The 22,537-nt window shown below is 41.9% G+C and overlaps 1 protein-coding gene across 2 annotated transcripts in view; it reads right to left on the bottom strand.

Annotated features, from left to right (window-relative positions):
• Positions 1-22,537, bottom strand: part of LOC126203711 (serine protease filzig-like) — a 370,785-nt gene that overhangs the window by 7,623 nt on the left and 340,625 nt on the right. The window lies entirely within an intron of this gene.

Genomic DNA, 22,537 nt, shown 5'->3' with positions numbered 1-22,537 from the left:
GAATTCATTCTGGGTGAGGAGATGGAAGATATGATTCCTTATAAGTTTACTTTTAAATGAAGAGGGAACTTCCCATTTGCATGGGAAAGTGAACTGCCATGACGTAAGAACACAGCAGCTATGCAGACTCTTGTGTTTTTCACAGTTTGTGTAGAAAAGATTTTCAGCCTATCCTTTTTTGTGGGAAAACTGGTTACTAGAAATAAAATCTGGCTTTTTCCACAACTTGAAAGTTCAGAAAATTTCATTTTTCAGCAGGATGGAACACCATCCACTGGCATGACTCTTTCCTTCCTTTCCTTCAACTTTGGGCACAATGCGACACCAGATACAATCAGCAGCATATGCAGTTAACTTTTGGGAAGTTAAAAAAGGTATGGGAGGACTATTTAACTATCATTTAGATGTTTATCTTGTGTCACTCTGTAAACATTTGAGAAAGGTGAAATGAAAATTTTGATCCTATAGGTGGTGTGCGTACTGTAAGACCTTCGGTACACACACCATCAGATTATTTGACTTGTCACTCTAACGAAGTAGGCGAGTGTCAGCAATATGTCTCGTGGTGTTATCGTGGCGTGTTTATCTTCTGCCGTTAGGTCAGATGATAGAAATGCCACTTGCACACTTAGAGTAGCAGATTGACGGTGACCAACTTTAAACAGAACTTGATTAATTTTCACACACATTTATTAAAATAATAAAAATCATAGACATTACGTAACTTGATTCTGGATGCTGTTTACAATTGACAATCTGAAGTTCCTTTGGTCTTGGTACGTTAATCTTATTCTCACATATCTCTGATACTTGACAAAGTGTCTATACATTTCTCTTCATGGCTATGTACAGGAATATGATAATCTTATTAGGCGCAGACTGAAACTTGACTACAGACTAATGCAGACTAATGCAGACTGACTAATCGGAGGGCTGTACACTCGTTATAATACCTCGAGTATTCAGGTATCACTGCGCGAGTGCGATCCGTGAGGAGAAAAGGTTCTACGTTAGCAGCAATCTCATTGGCTGCGTTACATATTAATACGCAGATCGGCAGAAGCAGAATTTGGTCCGCCTCTAAGACAGCGCCATCTCATAGTGCGGAGACGGATGAGTGCTGCGCCTGCGCTGTTGTGCTTAGCGGGGCGCGCTCTAGTGGGAAAGTTGTGTACGCGCTGACTACGCAGAATTTGGTCCGCCTCTAAGACAGCGCCATCTCATAGTGCGGAGACGGATGAGTGCTGCGCCTGTGCTGTTGTGCTTAGCGGGGCGCGCTCTAGTGGGAAAGTTGTGTACGCGCTGACTACGCGGAACTATGTACACAACACTTAATGTTGTATATGAACGCATCTAGAAGATATACTCTTGTTAAATTGGATAGTTGTTTTGAAAATAATAACTTTTTAGTCCCACATGTAAGTTAAAATTCACCCCGTATTCCAGTCTTCAGTCATGTAGAAGATTTACTATTCTGAGATCAAATTAACATTTTCAAAACATTATATGTTTCTGTAAGCTTAGATAAGGTGAGTAGCTCACTCTTAGAAATTTTTTTTCTTTTTCACTGAGGTAATGAGCATATTGTGTCCACTATTAGGAGCTGTTGCCCATAACCTCCAGTGGCTATACCAGTTGCCATTCAGTCATGTGTTTTTCTTACAGAACTAATTTACAGGATGAACATACACCTAACTGGTCACCAATTTTTCTCATCTTTCATGTAGGTATAATGCATAATGAGGTGCAACATATGCTGCTCTAGTAGATGCACCTCTCAAGCATTTTTAAGAAATCGAGGTTCAGAATTTTATCAGACTTAAGTATACCGAGGTGACCAAAGTCATGGTATACCTCCTAATATTGCATAGGCCCTCCTTTTGCCTGGCATAGCAACTTGACATGGTATCGTCCCAAAAAGTCACTGGAAGACACTTGCAGGAATATTGAGCCGTGTTGCCTCTATAGCTGCCCATAATTGTAAAAGTGTTGCAGATGCAGGACCTGTCGATTATGTCCCATAAATATGTGATGGGATTCACATCGGGCAATCTGGACGGCCAAATCATTCACTTGAACTGTCCAGAATGTTCCTCAAACCAATCACGAACAACTGATGTCCGGTGACACGGCGCATTGTCATTCATAAAAATTCCATCATTGTTATGGAACATGAAGTCTATGAATGGCTGCAAATAGTCTCCAAGTAGCTGACCATAACCATATCCAGCCAATGATTAGTACAGTTGGATCAGAGGACCCAGTCCCTTCCACGTAAACACAGCCCCCGTTATTATGGAGCCACCACCAGCTTGCACAGTGTCTTGTTGACAACTTGTGTCCATGGCTGTGTGGGGTCTGTGCGACACTTGAACCTTACCATCAGGACTTACTAACTGAAATCAGGACCGATCTGACCAAGCCGTGGTTTTCTGGTCATCTAGGGTCCAGCTGATATGGTTATGAACCCAGGAGTGGTACTGCAGGCGATGTGCTATTAACCGAGGCACTTGCATTGGTCGTCTGCTGCCATAGGCCATTAATGCCTATTTTATTGCATTGTCTCAATGGATATGTTCATCACATGTTCCACACCTTCCTGTGGTTGTTTCACACAGTGTTGCTTGTCTGTTAGCACTGACAACTCTATGAAAATGCCGCTGCTCTCGGTCGTTAAGTGATTGCTGTTGGCCACTGTGTTGTCTGTGATTTAGTATTCCAACTACCATTCTGCTTTCAAGGTCCATTAGCTTCCATCGTGTGGCCATAATCACGTCGGAAACCTTTTGGCACGAATAAACCGAGAACAAATGACAGCTCTGCTAATGCACTACCATTTTATACCTTGTGTATGTGCTGCTGCTGCTATCTGTCTATGTGCATCTCACCATCCCATGACTTTTGTCACCTCAGAGTGTAATATGAGAATGCCAGCCACTGAGCAGTGGCATTAGGACAATTGGCTGAGGCAGCATACCAGAAGTCTACCTGAACTGAATTCAAGTAACATTACTTTTTCCCTGAGCTTCCACCAAACACTTGTATTGCTACAGAGAATCATGTTTCTTCTGAGCAGAACAATGATGACCGTTCCAGTACATTCATGGAAAAGTATAATTTAGGTACTTCTAAAAATAAGTTACACATTGTTGTGGCAGGTGAAGTAAGTTACCTTGAATACTGCACACTGTACTGCACTTCAAATTGAGGCAAAGACTATTTTTCAACAAGTCTCTGTAAATAACAATCAGAGCATTCTCCCAATTGTTCAATTCCTCAATAATAAAAATCCACACTTTGATCACAGAGCTATTCGAGAGCCTCTGTCTGACCATCATTATCCTCGGAAAATTTGTGAATCTGTTCATCGCTGGCTACCCATTGTTGTCTGTGGCCGATTCCTTCCCAATCGACATCACAGAATCGCAGTCTTTGGTTTCTCTACCCACAATATTATCTATGTGATCGTTCCAATTTAGATTATTTGTAATTGTAATCCCTAAGTATTTAGTTGAATTTACAGCCTTCAGATTTGTGTGACTTATCCCGTAATCGAAATTTAGCTGATTTCTTTTCGTTATCATGTGAATAACTTCACACTTTTCTTTATTCAGGGTCAATTGCCACTTTTCGCACCATACAGATATCTCATCTAAAGCATTTTGTAAGTTGTTTTGATCATCTGATGACTTTACAAGACAGTAAATGACACCATCATCTGCAAACAATCTAAGACGGATACTCAGATTGTCTCCTATGTCGTTAATATAGGTCAGGAACAATAGAGGGCCTATAACACTTCCTTGGGGAAAGCCGGATATTACTTCTGTTTTACTCGATGACTTTCCGTCTATTGCTACGAACTGTGACCTTTCTGACAGGAAATCACGAATCTAGTCGCACAACTGAGGCGATACTCTGTAGGCACGCAGTTTGGTTAGAAGACGCTTGTGAGGAACGCTGTCGAAAGCCTTCTGGAAATCTAAAAATATGGAATCAATTTGACATCCCCTGTCGATAGCACTTATTACTTCATGGGTATAAAGAGCTAGTTGTGTTTCACAAGAACGATATTTTCTGAATCCGTGCTGATTATGTGTCAATAAGTCGTTATCTTCGTGGTACTTCATTATGTTCGAATACCGTATATGTTCCAAATTCCTACTGCAAATCGACGTTAGTGATAGGGGCCTGTAATTCAGCGAATTACTCCTACTTCCATTTTTGGGTATTGGTATGGCTTGAGCAATTTTCTAGTTTTTAGGTACGGATCTTTCTGTGAGCGAGTGGTTGTACATGATAGCTGAATATGGAGCTGTTTTTATCAGCATACTCTGAGAGGAACCTGATTGGTATACAGTCTGGACCGGAGGCCTTGCCTTTATTAACTGATTTAAGCTGCTTTGTTACACGGAGGATATCTACTTTTATGTTTCTCATCTTGGCAGTTGTTCTTGATTAGAATTCAGGAATATTTACTTCGTCTTCTTTGGTGAAGGAGTTTCGGAAAACTGTGTTTAATAACTCTGTCATCAGTGACTTCACCGTTGTTATCGCGCAGTGAAGGTATTGATTGCGTCTTGACACTGGTGTGCTTTATGTATGACCAGAATGTGTTTGGATTTTCTACCAGATTTCGAGACAGAATCTCATTGTGGAAATTATTAAAAGCATCTCGCATTGAAGTACGTCCTATATTTCGAACGTCTATAAAACTTTGCCAATCTTGGGCATTTTGCGTTCTTTTAAATTTGGCATGCTTTTTTCGTTGCTTCTGCAACAATGATCTGACCCGTTTTGTGTACCATGGGGGATCAGTACCATTACTTATTAATTTATGTGGTATATATCTCTCAATTGCAGTCGATACTATCTCTTTGAAAACATTCCACAACTTTTCTGCACTTAGATGATCAGATTGGAAGGAGTGAAGACTGTCTCTTAAAAAGGCGTTAAGAGCATGTTTATCAGCTTTTTTTAAATAGATATACTTTGCGTTTCTTTTTTATGGTTGTAGGTGTTACGGTATTCAGCCTAGCAGCAATTGCTTTGTGCGGCTGGTCCCGGCGGAGGTTCGAGTCCTCCCTCGGGCTTGGGTTTGTGTGTTTGTCCTTAGGATAATTTAGGTTAAGTAGTGTGTAAGCTTAGGGACTGACGACCTTAGCAATTAAGTTCCATAAGATTCCACACACATCTGAACATTTTTTGAACTGCCTTGTGGTCACTAACCCCTGTATTTGTCACGATACTCATTATTTGTCCAGGATTATTTGTTGCTAAAAGGTCAAGTATGCTTTCGCAACCATTTACGCTTCGAGAGGGCTCATGAACTAATTCTTCAAAACAATTTTCTGAGAAAGCATTCAGTACAATTTCGGATGACGTTTTACGCCTACCGCCGGCTTTAAACGTATAATTTTTTCAGCATATCGAGGGTAGATTGAAGTCACCACCGACTATAATTGTATGAGCGGGGTACTTATCTGAAATGAGACCCAAGTTTTCTTTGAACTGTTCAGAAACTATATCTTCTGAGTCGGGGGGTCGGTAAAACGACCCAATTAATTGTTTAGTCCGATTGTCAGGTATAACCTCTATCCATAGTATTTCACACGAACTATCTACTTCAATTTCGCTACAAGGCAAACTACCTCTGACAGCAATAAATACTCCACCAGCAACTGTATTAAATCTATCCTTTCTGAACATTTTTAGGTCGTTTGAAAAAATTTCGGCTGAACTTATTTCCGGCTTTAGACAGCTCTCTGTACCTACAACTATTTGAGCTTCACTACTTCCTGTTAGGGCTTGGAGCTCTGGTTCTTTCCCAACACAGCTACGACAATTTACAACTATAATACCAATCGTTTCTACAACTACCGTACCGTGTTTTACCTGCCCACTTTTAGACAGACGCAGCTTCTGTGGTTCCCTGAGACCCTCTAACCTAAGAAACCGCCCAGTCCCTTTCATACCGCCCCTGCTACCCGTGTAGCGCCTCCTGTATGTAGTGGACTCCTGACCTATTAAACGGAACCCAGAAACCCACCAGCCGATGGCGCAAGTCAAGGAATCTGCAGCCCACACAGTCGCAGAATCGCCTGAGCCTCTGATTCAGACCCTCCACTCGGCTCTGCACCAAAGGACGACAGTCGGTTCTGTCGACTATGCTGCAGATGGTGAGCTCCGCCTTAATCTCGGAAGCAAGACTGGCAGTCTTTACCATTTCTGCTAGCCGCCCGAAACCAGACAGAATCTGCTCCGATCCAAAGCGACACATCATTGGTACCGACATTAGCCACCACCTGCAGTTGGCTGCGCCCTGTACTCTTCATGGCATCTGGAAGCATCCTTTCCACATCCGGAATGACTCCCACTGGAATGGGAGTGCACACTGGCTTCCTTCCCCTCCTTGGCAGCCATGTTCCTAAGGGTCCCCATTACGCGCCTAATGTTGGAGCTCCCAACTACCAGCAAAACCACCTTCTGTGAATGCCCGGACCTTGTGGGCCGAGAAGCTTCCTCTGGAACAGGGTGGACGATTGCATCTGGCTCAGAGACATCGTCAGCCACAGATAACGCCCGAAACCTGTTCATCAAACGAACTGGGGAGGCGCTACAATTGGCCCTCGGAGTTTTTCACTGTGTAATGGTACTTGAATTACGTAACCATTATGGCACCTAAACTTAACCTCTCGATACCAGCAATATTCTACTGTGTTTCTGTAAAGTAGTTGTCATATTTTTGAGACAACATTCAGATTTGATTTCATTAATGTAGAGGTACTTTGATACATCGATATGTTTATATTGCAATGATAATATTCTTATGTGTGTTCTTTCTTTTGTCACTATGATCTTTGACGTACTTGTAACTCTGATTTTTGGGCGCGTAAGCGATTATTAGTTAGTTGTTAGAGAGTCGGACCTTGAAAAAGTCAAGTCTTGGACGTCATGTTGGAAAGACGCATATTGTAGTCATCTTATAAAATGTGAACTTAAACAGTGACTGTGAGGAAGATGTTTTCAAGTATGTTTCGTATTGTGAAGTGATGTTTTGTTTGTTACGTGATATCGCAACAAAAGCAATTAAAAGGAAGTGTAACTTAAATTCGGAGTGTTGATTATTTTTTTTACATCATTATTGTGCTAACTTTGAAAGGTTTAATCTTCAAGAATGGTTTGTGAAGCGCATCTACAAAACTTTTGAATATAGCAGAATAAAGCCTAGGCCTTTTTGCATCTGTGCTTGGAATCACCACCACCTAGATTTTCGAATATTGAGCCATAATTTTACAACGAGACCAGCGCTGGAAACACGAAAAGATGTGTGCCTAGTTTATTCATTATTACATGAAATGACTTTATTAACTGTGCTCTAATGACACCTGCCACATAATAACTTTGTTGTTGCCCGAAAATGCAGTATTTAGCAGTGTGAGCAATACCACAATCATTATTAAATTTTGACCTTTGTTGTGGTAGGTTTGTTAGAACTGCCTGCCAGACTTTGGAATGATCTCCCACTCGACCAGGGGTGAGGGGTCAACCTCAGTGCAGGCAGTATCCGTGGAGGTCACAGCAGTGGACCGATCGGAGGACACGTGGGACGTGCTCGACGTCCCTCGCATACCCGCGACCGGTCCCCCACAGTGACGCCCCTTGGCAGCAGCCTCAAGCTGTGTGACGGAAGCCAACGCAGCCTGAAGCTGTGAGCGAAGGGCCGCCAACTCAGCTCGCATCTGTACACAACAATCACAGTTCCTATCCATTGCTGCAGTCGCTCCTGTTTGAACCTCGTAAAAATTTGCAACAAACGAACGGTGTACTCGCCTTATTAGCAGTGGGAAATCGAAGTGCTCTCTCACTGACGGTGTAACTGACACCGAGCTGTTCTAACCAGACAAACAAAAGCCTGTACGATACGAGGGTCGATACAACAGTCGATAGCAATGGCGATACTGTACACTACACTGTTACTAAAATAAAAGGATATGCCTAGTAAGCACTCGAACACACAATCAATTACAAAAATGAACTAGTAACTACGCAGATAACCGAAAATAAGTCGCTCCTGTTTCAAGCTCGTAAAAATATGTAACAAGCGAACGGTGTACTCGCCCTATTAGTAGCAGGAACTCACGGTGCGCTCTCGCCGACGGTCTAACCGACACCAAGGTGTTTCGGATTGGTGAATAGAAGGACTCTGCATTATACAGGGTGATTCAAAAAGAATACCACAACTTTAAAAATGTGTATTTAATGAAAGAAACATAATATAACCTTCTGTTATACATCATTACAAAGAGTATTTAAAAAGGTTTTTTTTACTCAAAAACAAGTTCAGAGATGTTCAATATGGCCCCCTCCAGACACTCGAGCAATATCAACCCGATACTCCAACTCGTTCCACACTCTCTGTAGCATATCAGGCGAACAGTTTGGATAGCTGCTGTTATTTCTCGTTTCAAATCATCAATGGTGGTTGGGAGAGGTGGCCGAAACACCATATCCTTAACATACCCCCATAAGAAAAAATCGCAGGGGGTAAGATCAGGGCTTCTTGGAGGCCAGTGATGAAGTGCTCTGTCACGGGCTGCCTGGCGGCCGATCCATCGCCTCGGATAGTTGACGTTCAGGTAATTACGGACAGATAAGTGCCAATGTGGTGGCGCTCCATCCTGCTGAAATATGAATTGTTGTGCTTCTTGTTCGAGCTGAGGGAACAGCCAATTCTCTAACATCTCCAGATACTGTAGTCCAGTTACAGTAGCACCTTCGAAGAAAAAGGGACCAAAAACTTTATTGGCTGAAATGGCACAGAAAACGTTCACCTTAGGCGAGTCACGTTCATACTGAGTTGTTTCCCGCGGATTCTCAGTGCCCCATATACAGACATTGTGACGGTTGACTTTCCCGTTAGTGTGGAAAGTTGCTTCATCACTAAACACAATCTTTGAAACGAAAGATTCATCTGTTTCCATTTGAGCAAGGATAAAATCACAGAAATCGGTTCTTTTAATCTTATCAGCTGCAGACAGTGCTTGAACCAATTTCAGACGATAAGGTTTCATAACTAACCTTTTCCGTAGGACTCTCCATACAGTTGATTGTGGAATTTGCAGCTCTCTGCTAGCTCTGCGAGTCGATTTTCCTGGGCTGCGAACAAATGCTTGCTGGATGCGTGCTACATTTTCATCACTCGTTCTCGGCCGTCCACAACTTTTCCCTTTGCACAAACACCCATTCTCTGTAAACTGTTTATACCAACTTTTAATACACCACCTATCAGGAGGTTTAACACCATACTTCGTTCGAAATGCACGCTGAACAACTGTCGTCGATTCACTTCTGCCGTACTCAATAACACAAAAAGCTTTCTGTTGAGCGGTCGCCATCTTAGCATCAACTGACGCTGACGCCTAGTCAACAGCGCCTCAAGCGAACAAATGTACAACTAAATGAAACTTTATAGCTCCCTTAATTCGCCGACAGATAGTGCTTAGCTCTGCCTTTTGTCGTTGCAGAGTTTTAAATTCCTAAAGTTGTGGTATTCTTTTTGAATCACCCTGTATTCTTGTCAGGTCTGCATCCGGGATTGTAGAGTCAACTAGACACTGTTTCAGTGGTCCATCTGATGGCTGTCTTCAGGTGACAAGGCGTTTCGCTAGATCTCGCCGGGAGTGATTCATACCTTTCTTTTCATACAGTGTTCAAATCACACAGCTCTGTTGGTGTTCTTGGAGGGTCAGTCAAATGAAAACCAAACACTGACAACAACGGGACCATGGAACAGTTTCATTCAAAAGTAATCATCAAACGCTTTAAAGCATTTATCCCACTGGGAGATGAGCTGATCAGTTCCTGTTTTGTAGATAGTGGTCGGCCACTGACAAATTGATAACCGCATCCATTCCTGCACATCCTCATCCGACTGAAACCGACGTACAGGACTGATTTTCTCCAGGTCACCAAAGACTTGAAAATTACATGGTGAAAGATCTGGGCTTTACGGAGGATGTTGCAATGTTTCCCAACCAAATCGCTTAAGTGTAGCCTTCGTCCGATTGGCAATGTGGGGTAGGCGTTATCCTGCAACAGAATGATTCTGTCTAACAGCCTGGGGGCAAACGGCAAAGCCAACAGTGGAAGCATTCCGGATCTCCCCCACAAAAGAAGTCCACAGCTGTTTACTCAGTTCCAGTCACCTTGTGTTGACCTCCTACTTCGACTGCAGGCGATTTATGTTCATGGAGTTCCTCAAGCGGGGAATTACTATTAATGCGCCGTACTTTGGCGATACTTTGCAGAAACTGCAATGTGCCATAAAGTCAAAACACGCAAGAACGTTGTTGGACGGAATCATCCTGTTCCACGATGTGCCCACCCTCACACTGCCAATCACAGGAGGATTTTGCTTCAGCGATTTGGTTTGGAAAAACTGCAGCATCCTCCATGTAGTCAGGATCTTTCGCTGTGTGATTTTCACTTCTTTAGCGACTTGAAGAAAGACATGGGTGGACGTCAGTTTCAGTTGGACGAGGATGTGCAAGAGTGGATGTGGCTGTGAATCCGTCAGCGGCCGACCACGTTCTACAAAACAGGAATTGATCGGCTCGTCTCTCAGTGGGATAAATGTCTTAACATGTCTTTTGAATGGAACCATTCCACAGCCCCTTTACGACAGGTGTCCGGCTTCCATTTAACTGCTCCATATACTTCTTCAATGTGCGTCGTTGAGGATTGAGGATTTTCTTTATTTATTGAGTCACTTGAGAGGCCACTTGAGGTCTTTTTACCTCTATCTAAGTTTAACTGATAACTTCACGTTTCTGTGTGAGGATAAACTTAAAACATTTGAAAACTTTTAAAATTCAGTCAGTTACTGACCTCGGCACTTTGAAATGCTGTCTTGGATATGGGAATTTTGTGCCTACTTCTCTGACATGGTATGTGAAATAGATCTGCCGTGACCTCTCCTTTGTTTGGTCCTGTAACCTGAACATCAGCTGGCCAGGGCACTGTAGTCCACCTGGCTCCATATCCCAGTTGGTGCCTTCCAGAATCTGCATATCTCGCAGCAGCCCGCATTGCAGACTTTTGACAGGTGGCCACAGAGTGATGGGGCATTGTGTGGGTAGATGCTTAAAACTTTTTATTGTACGAGGGCTATTCGGAAAGTAAGGAACGATAGGTCGCGAAATGGAAACCACAGTGAAAATCAAAACTCTTTTATTTGCAACAGTTTGTTACAACTTCCATCTGCTTATCTCCATAGTCGCCAATCAGACTTAGACGTTTGTCGTAGTGTTGTACCAACTTTCCAGTACCCTCGTTATAGAAGGCAGCCACCAGTGCTTTCTGCCAATTCTCTACGCTGGCCTTTAGCTCGTTGTCTGTGCCAAAATGTTGTCTTCATAGTCAGTAGTTCATGTGAGCAGAGATGAAACTCAGAGGGAGACAATTACGGGCTGTATTGTGGGTAATCAAACATTTCCAATTGAAAACGATGCAGCAGCAGCTTCATCGCCCGTGCAGAATTCGGCTGGGAATTGTCTTGAAGAAAGAACGCACGACAGTTATGTAATGTTGGCTGCATAGCTTCAGGCGAAATTTCTCACCAGGCCCTCGTGCTTGGCGGGAGACACTATTGTTCTAAGTATCTTTATGTGTTCCCTGCGTGCTCAGAACTAAAAAGAACGACGTTACTCGATCGACGAGCACACTAGAGACAATGCCCAACACACCTTTGCAAAACTTCATCGAATTTTCACGGTGGTTTCCATTTCGCGAACGATCGTCTCTTACTTTCCGAATAACCCTCGTAATATTTAATCTTTGTTCAGAGACTGTCTCACAAGTACGCTGACACGCACACACTTTCGACACATTACTGAGTATGTGACAACAGAACAAGAAGACATGACACAAGAGTGAATATATTAAAATAAGTTTACAACAATCGTCGAAACTGTTAGTGAAATGAATGGTAAGATTCACAATTCACAGTTATCCTATAAACGCAAGTTGCCATGATCAACAGAATACAGAAATAGCGCACTTTTTAGTCACAGGCACATAACAGTGACAATGCTCAGCGTCCAGTGTTCATTCGACGGAGCACGTACGTTTACTCATAAAGGAGATGGAGTAAACAAGAATACAATTACTTTGTTTGGATTGGACGAAATTTGTATATTTTTCGTCTGAAGCTGGACCATATATGTAACGTGGAACTTATTCCAGACATGATTTTCCCTCTAACGGAAAATACGAGGGCAGTTCAATAAGTAATGCAACACATTTTTTTTCTCAGCCAATTTTGGTTGAAAAAACCGGAAATTTCTTGTGGAATATTTTCAAACATTCCCGCTTCGTCTCGTATAGTTTCATTGACTTCCGACAGGTGGCAGCGCTGTACGGAGCTGTTAAAATGGCGTCTGTAATGGATGTGCGTTGCAAACAACGGGCAGTGATCGAGTTTCTTTTGGCGGAAAACCAGGGCATCTCAGATATTCATAGGCGCTTGCAGAATGTCTACGGTGATCTAAAGCGTGTGTCATCATCGCCGCAAGGTCAAGCAAGACTGTCTGATCTCCCGCGTGCGGGCCGGCCGTGCACAGCTGTGACTCCTGCAATGGTGGAGCGTGCGAACACACTCGTTCGAGATGATCGACGGATCACCATCAAACAACTCAGTGCTCAACTTGACATCTCTGTTGGTAGTGCTGTCACAATTGTTCACCAGTTGGGATATTCAAAGGTTTGTTCCCGCTGGGTCCCTCGTTGTCTAACCGAACACCATAAAGAGCAAAGGAGAACCATCTGTGCGGAATTGCTTGCTCGTCATGTGGCTGAGGGTGACAATTTCTTGTCAAAGATTGTTACAGGCGATGAAACATGGGTTCATCACTTCGAACCTGAAACAAAACGGCAATCAATGGAGTGGCGCCACACCCACTCCCCTACCAAGAAAAAGTTTAAAGCCATACCCTCAGCCGGTAAAGTCATGGTTACAGTATTCTGGGACGCTGAAGGGGTTATTCTGTTCGATGTCCTTCCCCATGGTCAAACGATCAACTCTGAAGTATATTGTGCTACTCTTCAGAAATTGAAGAAACGACTTCAGCATGTTCGTAGGCACAAAAATCTGAACGAACTTCTCCTTCTTCATGACAACGCAAGACCTCACACAAGTCTTCGCACCCGAGAGGAGCTCACAAAACTTCAGTGGACTGTTCTTCCTCATGCACCCTACAGCCCCGATCTCGCACCGTCGGATTTCCATATGTTTGGCCCAATGAAGGACGCAATCCGTGGGAGGCACTACGCGGATGATGAAGAAGTTATTGATGCAGTACGACGTTGGCTCCGACATCGACCAGTGGAATGGTACCGTGCAGGCATACAGGCCCTCATTTCAAGGTGGCGTAAGGCCGTAGCATTGAATGGAGATTACGTTGAAAAATAGTGTTGTGTAGCTAAAAGATTGGGGAATAACCAGGTGTATTTCAATGCTGAATAAAACAACCCCTGTTTCAGAAAAAAAAAAATGTGTTGCATTACTTATTGAACTGCCCTCGTATTTACAATCGTGTAGATTGGATCACTTAATTTTCGTTATACATCCTCCACAATCTTATAAGAAACAGCTTCGTTACAGGCCTTTTCATCCCGACAGTCTTTTTCATTCCTGTTAATACCATTTACAACAGTAAGATCTTGCACTCAAGTAAGAACTAGCCTTAAGCTCCTGCACGCTTCAGGCACAGAACAGAGGGTATACATAATGGAAAGTAGAGGGTACCTCCTTCGATTAGTACCAAGTAACACGTTGAGCTCGAGACCGTACTGAGAACGAGCAAATGTGAAACGATAGCTGCTTACTACTACGGTTCGAATTGGACATTCTTAAGAAACGGAAGTAGGCTAACTGACTAAATGAGAATTTTTATGATACGAAAAGCTAATGAAACAGGTTATGATAAATCTTTAATTAAAACTTATCACACAATCTGTTAAATTCATTAGAAAATGAAATGCCTACAGCCGCCCTTATGATCTTATTTACTCTTGTGAAACACAACTAGCTCTTTATTCCCATGAGTGTTGAGGACTACTGACAAGGGATATCAGATCGATTCCGTATTTCTGGATTTCCGGAAGGCTTTTGACACTGTACCGCACAAGCGGCTTGTAGTGAAATTGTGTTCTTATGGAATATCGTCTCAGTTATGTGACTGGATTTGTGATTTCCTGTCAGAGAGGCCACAGTTCGTAGCAACTGACGGAAAGTCATCGAGTAAAACAGAAGTGATGTTTCGCTTTCCCCAAGGTAGTGTTGTAAGCCCTTTGCTATTTCTTATCTACTCGTATATAAACAATTTGGGAGACAATCTGAGCAGCCGTCTTAGGTTGTTTGCAGATGACTGTTTATCGACTGATAAAGTTATCAGAAGATCAAAACAAATAGCAAAACGATTTAGAAAAGATGTCTGAATGGTGCGAAAATTGGCAGTTGACCCTAAATAACGAAAAGTGTGAGGTCATCTACATGAGTGCTAAAAGGAATTCGTTAAACTTCGGTTACACGATAAATCAGTCAAATTTAAAGGCCGTAAATTCAACTAAATACCTAGGAATTACAATTACGAGCAACTTAAATTGGAAGAAACACACAGAAAATGTCGTGGAGAAGGCTAACCAAAGACTGCGTTCTATTGGCAGGTCACTTAGGAAATGTAACAGATCTACTGTGAAGACTGCCTACACTTCGCGCTTCTCCGTCCTCTTTTAGAATACTGCTGCGCGATGTGGGATCCTTACCAGATAGGACTGACAGAGTACATCGAAAAAGTTCAAAGATGGGCAGCACGTTTTGTATTATCGCGAAATATGGGAGAGAGTGTCACTAAAATGATACAGGATTTGGGCTGGACATCATTAAAAAAAAACGCGTTTTTCGTTGCGACGGAATCTACTCACGAAATTCCAATCACCAACTTTCTCCTCCGAATGCGAAGATATTTTGTTGATAGCGACCTTCATAGGGAGAAACGATCACCACGATAAAATAAGGGAAATCAGAGCTCGTACGGAAAGATATAGGTGTTCGTTCTTTCCGCGAGCTATACGAGATTGGAATAATAGAAAATTGTGAAGTTTGTTCGATGTACCCTCTGCCAGGCACTTAAATGTGATTTGCAGAGTATCGATGTAGATGTAGATGTAGTATTCACATGTGTAGGCTGTGAACTGCCATTGCTTTGGAAGAAAATGAAACGCCTACAGCCCTCCTTATGATCTTATTTATTGTGAGGCTACCAGTTTCGGCCCTTCAATGCGCCATCTTCAGGCCTTAGTTGATGCTGAAGAGGTTGTCACGATCCATCAGTGCATCAGTGGCCAACATAACTACTTTAGACAGACTATCTTTTAACTGTGATAGACTATCTTTGACTGCAGTTGATGGTTGGAGTGCTGACATCACGGTTACAGAAAGTCTGAGTAAACCAGTTATGTCGGCCACTGATGCAGCGTATATATGGATCGTGATAACCACTTTAGCATCAACTCAGCCCCGATACTGGTAGCTACACAATAAATAAGATCGTAAGGACGGCTGTAGGGTTTTCATTTTCTTACAGCAGTGAACGACCATGGTCCTGAAAGGCCTCCTGTCAAAAGGAGGGACATATAAAAAGCCATTGCTTTTAGTTTCCGGTGATAAAGGAGCTTCTTTATTTTGCAAATACCAGTTTTTTCCTTGCAGCAACGTTATTTTACTTCTTAATGTTTCTTTTCTGGCACTCGGAGCTGGTAAATCAAATGCTAAGAAAACCTGCTGATATGGGATGTTCTGTAGGAGTTTCAGTTCTTGTGTCAGTGCTGAAATTTTAGTTCATGTTGTCAACCTAAAAGAAATACATATACGCTTTTTACTTGCACGTATGGATGGAAAATCATTAATGACGATTCACAGCCGCCCGAAATTAATTCGAAACAAACTGACGTGCAGGGATAGCAGAAGTAGTTGAGATGACCACTCGCGATAGGCGGGAAAATCCGGGTTCAAGTCCCAGTCCGGCACAAATTGTCACATACCACTAATAGGTAGTACATCAGTACCTAACACAACTGACGTCAAGATTTTCACAGTCGGCGATCATAGGTATTACTTTAAGGGGACATGCTCGTGAAAATGACCAAAAATTTGAAAAAAATTTTCTTGGTCTATAGAAAAGAGTATTTCATGCTGATTTCAAAAATGTATAGTTTATGTACTGGGAGATGAAGAAGCTTGCACAGGATAGAGTAGCATGGAGAGCTGCATCAAACCAGTCTCAGGACTGGAGACCACAACAACAATAACAACAACAATGGGCAATATCATTTTACGTTCGTTCTAAAATTGAGGTTGAACATAATGTTGCACAGGAGCCACGCCCACCTATCGGTTTGAAGTGCGTCAGAATACGTGATGCGTTATTTTGTTCTTCCGTTTTTTCCGTCGTTAGTTACGGATCGTTAACACAGGCGTATTCTAGGAGGCAATGACTCCCGGAACCAAAGTATAGCCATGTCTAGAAGGCTATGGTTCGAATGTAAACTAAGATTTGAGAATATATGATTTTGGAATTCCATACGCATGTGGTTTTGTAGTTATTGTGTGTTGTTTTGTTTCTGTGTGTGTTTCCTGTGCTACAAATGCCGAGAGTAAAGAAATTTAGCGCCAAACGAAAGTTTCGCTGCAACCAGTTCCGAACACAACCGAGTAATACATATCAGTTGCTTCAAATGTAGCCCGCAGAAGCTGTGTCTACAGGCAGTGCTTTCGCTTTCTGAATGTAAAAAGAAAAAGCCCAGTAGTATTGCGACTAGCAATAACGACGGAAATGTTATTATGAACCTAAATATGCTGTCAAGACTTTTGAAGAGTGCTGTGAAATGTAAGTACCGCAATTGTGAAGATAGTATTGACGTTTCTGAGGCCATTTCAGCAAGGAAGGGTCTTTCAAGTCGGTTAGTGATTGCCTGTAACCCGTGTAAGATGCACAGTGATACTATGACATCGCCAATAACTGATGGTCGACATTACAGCGTAAATGTTCAGCTTGCTTATGCAATGCTATGTATTGGAAGGGGAAGGAAAGCTGCCCAGACTTCTTGCGCAGTGATAGATTTGCCTCCACTTCCACTGAGGTTTGACAGGTACAATGAATTAATACATAACGCTTTATGTGGTGTAAGTGAACATTCAATGAAAAGAGCAGCAGAAGAAGCAGTAGCCTTGTCTGAGAATACAGACATTGTAGCAGCATTTGATGGATCTTGTCAGAAAAGAGGTCATACTTCTCTGAATGGGGTTGTAACTGCCACATTTATTGAAACTGGTAAGATACTAGATTATGAATATCTAACAAAGCACTGCCAGAGTTGTTCAAGTAAATTGACTGGCACCCATGTTTGTGTAAAGAACTTTGATGGCCCAAGTGGAAACATGGAAACTAAAGGAGCTCTAAGCATTTTTAGAAGATCAGAGGTCAGTCGTGGTGTGAGGTATGTAGGCTACCTTGGGGCTGGAGACTGTAAAGTACACACCATTGTTTACTGTTGTTAATGACTATATGGGGACACTTTGATTGAAAAGCTTGAATGTGTTGTGCATGTGCAAAAAAGAATGAGAGCTCAGCTGAGAAAATCATGTAAGGACTTCAGAGGAAAAAAATGTCAGATGGAAAACACATAGATGGCCCAGGTCGTCTTCTTTGACTCAATATTATGGACTAGCAATAAGGAGAAATGTAGATGTGGAGAACATGATATGAGCCGTTTGGGCAACATGGTTTCACAGAGTGTCAACAGCTGAAACCCCATAGCATAGTTTGTGTCCAAAAGGGAAAGATTTATGGTGCAAGTACTGGTTGAGCAATGCTACAGGCATACAGTACACCCACAAGAATTCCTTACCACTTGCTATAATGGAGGCAATTAGGCCTATATATAGGGATCTGGCGAATAAAAATCTACTTAAGAAATGTATGCATGATCTCTCACAGAATGCAAATGAAAGCTTCAACAGCTGTAGATGGGAGAGAAGACCCAAAACTATATTTTTTGGGCTGACAGTGCTGGATATTGGCGTAATGGATGCAATGATAACATTCAATGATGGCGCAATTTCAAGGATCAATGTTATAAAGTAATTGAACATCCAGATGGGAAGGAATATGGCTTCAGCGCTGCTATTGATAAGCGGTGGGTAACCAAAGCAGAGACAGCTGCAGAAGCTGCTACCAAGGAGTCAAGGGTAAAGAAAAGAATGAAGAGAAAGAGTGTAGAGGATAAGTAAACAGGAGGACAACTGGAGTACGCAACTGGAATGTTCTAAATGAGCATAGTGGTAAGTTAATAAATCCGTAAATCTTCTTTTGTGATTTACCGATAACTTGAGTTTTCATCATTCAGGTACACTTTTCCCTGCAATGACTGAAGTTAAACTCACAAAAATAGGTACAGATATTTAGAATGACTTCTTGTACCTGCCTTGCCTATTATTTCCTGAAAATTTATAACATGATGGTGATGTCAGTGATATTTGAGCTCCATTTTTAAATATTTTTGTTGTAGTAAAATAAATTACTTGTCTTTTTCACAGATCAGCGTCAGGGAAGGAAACTGGAGACATAAAACACTTATGTGAATGTTGTCTGTACTCTGACTCTTTTTCCAAGCTGTGCAGTGAGTGGTTCCAAAGAAAATGGTACCGCAGTGAAATAGTCTTCTGTTTTTTATACTATTATAAATATTGTTGTCAGTACCAAAATATACTAACTATCTCAATGACTTTTTTGGGAAATGCTTTGACTAATGATCCTAATTGTGTGTAAGAATTTTGAGCTAACTCTCATTTATGAATGAGTTGCACTATGACGGTGAAGATAATGCTGAAAATGTCGCCCGTTCAGGATCGTGTCCCCTTAAATGAGGACAATAAGTTGCATTAAAAATTTATGCAGACTTTTTGAATAGGTCCAGACCTATAAGTTCACTCTAACTCATTACGTAACATGAATCATAATCGTTTAATAAGTGGAGACTGATAAGTGTAGGAAAGAAACTTCTGTCAAGCTTTGTCCTAAATATGAGGTGTGTTTTAGTTTTTCCAGTATTTAATTTTTCGTGTGGAATATCTTCTTCATCATCATTTTCTTCCAGCAGCAAATCGCGATCACTAATTTGAGAACTGTACGTTTACTTGCATGAACCGTTCGCGACTGATCTGATGGCTACTTGCACGTGTCTCCGTCAGGCAGTTCGCTCAAATAGTATACGTTAACTTCCGTTTTCTTCATACTGTAGCGGGATGTGGCTTTCCTTCCAACTTTAAAAACAATTTCGATATGTTAACTACATTCAGTACACAGCAATGTATAATCTAAAATGAACCAAACGTAAAGTACCCCGTGACCACATTTTTCACTGCAAACTCTTAAAATTTTATGCTGCAGAGTACTAGAAAATTAAGTATTACAGTAACTATGACCAATATAGAGAAAGCAGACATTTAATCATCGAGCTGTGATATAAAAATATAAACTACGAAAAATATCCGTTCTGTGCGCCAATTGGTTTCCTCAGAACTGAATACGAGGTATTATATAAGAGGGTAATCCCAAAAGTAAGGTCTCCTATTTTTTTATAAGTACATAGACCTGTTTATTCCTACAATGGTTTATATCAGTTTACAGCTTGAACATTTAGCTATTTTTCGACATAATCATCATTACTGTCAATGCATTTTTGTAGACGATGTGGCAGTTTTTTTATGCCCATGTCATACCAGCTCGCCGCCATGCTGTTCAGAAAGTTACGAACCTCTTCTTTCCGCTCGTCGTCGGAGCTGAATCTCTGGGACCACAATTAACGCTGACAGGTACTGTGAGACTCTGAAAAAACTCAAACGGGCAATTCAGAACCGGAGAAGAGGAATGCTGAGCAAGGGCGTGTACATTCTCCATCACAACGCTCGCCCACACATCGCTCGGCAAACCGTCACTGTCCTGCAACAGTTTCAGTGAAACATAATCACCCACCCACCCTATAGTCCTGACTTGGCGCCCAGGTTAAAAGAACATTTGGCCGGAAAGCGATTCAGCTCCGACGACGAGGTGAAAGAAGAGGTTCATAACTTTCTGAACAGCATGGCGGCGAGCTGGTATGACATGGACATACAAAAACTGCCACAGCGTCTACAAAAATGCGTCGACAGAAATGGTGATTATGTCGAAAAATAGCTGAATGTTCAAGCTGTAAACCATTGTAGAAATAAAGAGGTCTATGTACTGCGAGGTGCCGGGGCTAGCAGTGTATTTAACACTAAATTCTTCTAGAATCTTCATATGGAAATGATGCTCTAAGCCCCCCCCCCCCCTTTTCTAACTCCGACTTTTGCTGTTGCACATGGATTAAGAAGAAACGCGAAATGACTGTAATCGACCCTGCAGGTGGAATAGAAAAGAGTTTGGCACCTGCAATAATTTAATTTGATAGAAATTAATTTGATAAAGGAATGTTTCATTAACGTAGTGAGAAATGAAATGGTTACTTTACCGATCGACAGAATGAAAGTTCTGTCCAAAATAACAATTTGATTTATTATGACTAAACTCAAAATAATAAACAAAACACATGAAACATTTACAATACATCAAATTGGATACTCAAATAAATGCTGTGAAGGTGAAGTTGTCCAAAAACTAGCTTGTGACGTTTATGACCAAGTGGTATGTGGAGCCAATTCCTTGCAACTCAAATCTTAAGAGAAACACCCAGCCAACCCAACATAAATTACTGCTACAGTAGTGAGAACTCAGACAATGAACATCCAAGACAGAACCACGTAAGAAAAGACGGGAACAGGCGCGCTCTGCTGAACTCTGATTACCACAGAGCAAAATTCCCTAATCTGCTGGCGTTGCGGACATACATTACCAAGCTGTCTTCTTAATTGCAAGGACACGATCTGGCGTACCGGAAGCGATGGCTGGTTGCTTCGACGTCCCGTCGTGGTGATGATAATGTCGTGAGTATAGCCCGAAACAAATTATCCTGGTCTGGTTGTTCCAGACTAAAGACTTCCTATCAATACAAATACGCCTCTGAGGGAGACGAAGAAGGCTCGCCACACAATCACTGACGGTACAGTGATCGATTTTAACAAGCGGAATCACACAGTAACTCTGATATAGTCAACTTAAGCCAAAACTGCTCAAGACGGACAACATAGGCAGGAAAAGGAGAACCTCCGCTGGAAACCTCCAGATGTTGATGTAGCTTTGCTTCATCTGCATGGAGAATATTTTTACTATTTAATGAGCTTTTATTGTTTACAGCAAGAACTGTTTTTCTCGTCTATTGCTATCAGTTACTTTGTGGGAAATGCTCGTTACTTTCTCGTGTGGTCTTTTTTCATACTACTACCCATTATGTGTATATTTCTAACTTTACAACACAGCAAGCAAGTGTTTACTTGTAACTGAAACTGGCACCTAAAATGCACAGTTAAGCTGCTTACTTGGTTTCAATATGTCGCACTAAATTTTGGTGCATGGAATGCGATCGTGTTTCCATTCTGCATATTCTGCTTTGTGCTTCGTGTACAGTTCAATTTCGTTTGAATTTACGTTCCTCGAATTCCACGCGAAAATTTTATTAAATTCGACTACTCCATTACGAAATCGCTTTCCATTGAATTGCACTTAAATTCGACTACTCCATTATGAAGTCACTTCAATCTCCATTGAAATGACATTCCTCGAATTCCAAGTGAATACGTAATTTAAGGTCGACTACTCCATTTTATAGTCACTCCTAAAATTCTCTATGAACGTGTCACTTATGTGGTGTCACCGCCAGACACCACACGTGCTAGGTGGTAGCTTTAAATAGGCCGCGGTCCATTAGTACATGTCGGACCCGCGTGTCGCCACTGTCAGTGATCGCAGACCGAGCGCCACCACACGGCAGGTCTAGAGAGACTTACTAGCACTCGCCCCAGTTGTACAGCCGACGTTGCTAGGAAAGGTTCACTGAGAATTACGCTCTCATTTGCCGAGACGATAGTTAGCATAGCCTTCAGCTAAGTCAATTGCTACGACCTAGCAAGACGCCATTTCTCCTTTGCTATGTATCTAATGAAGCATGTACAGTAACAAGCCCAATGTTCACCAATTATGAATTAAAGTTAAGTATTCCAGCAGCTACGTACTTTTCTTTATAGCATTCATTAAGTATCCTGTTTCAGACCTCACGCCATCCTGCGTGAGCTTATAGCGTGCATTTCGGCTTCCTCAAACAACACGGTGTTGGCACTTCTGCCGACACATCAACTTAAGCTCGATTACTCCTTTTTAAATCACTTTATTCGAATTAACTTAAGGTCAACAACTCCATTTTATAATCACATCTCTGCAGATGATGAAGAAATTGGTGAAATGTATGATGAGATAAAAGAAATTATTCAGGTAGTGAAGGG

The sequence above is a fragment of the Schistocerca nitens genome, chromosome 9, assembly GCF_023898315.1.
Source record: "Schistocerca nitens isolate TAMUIC-IGC-003100 chromosome 9, iqSchNite1.1, whole genome shotgun sequence".
Taxonomy (NCBI): domain Eukaryota; kingdom Metazoa; phylum Arthropoda; class Insecta; order Orthoptera; family Acrididae; genus Schistocerca; species Schistocerca nitens.
This window is presented reverse-complemented; position numbering and strand designations above follow the sequence as displayed.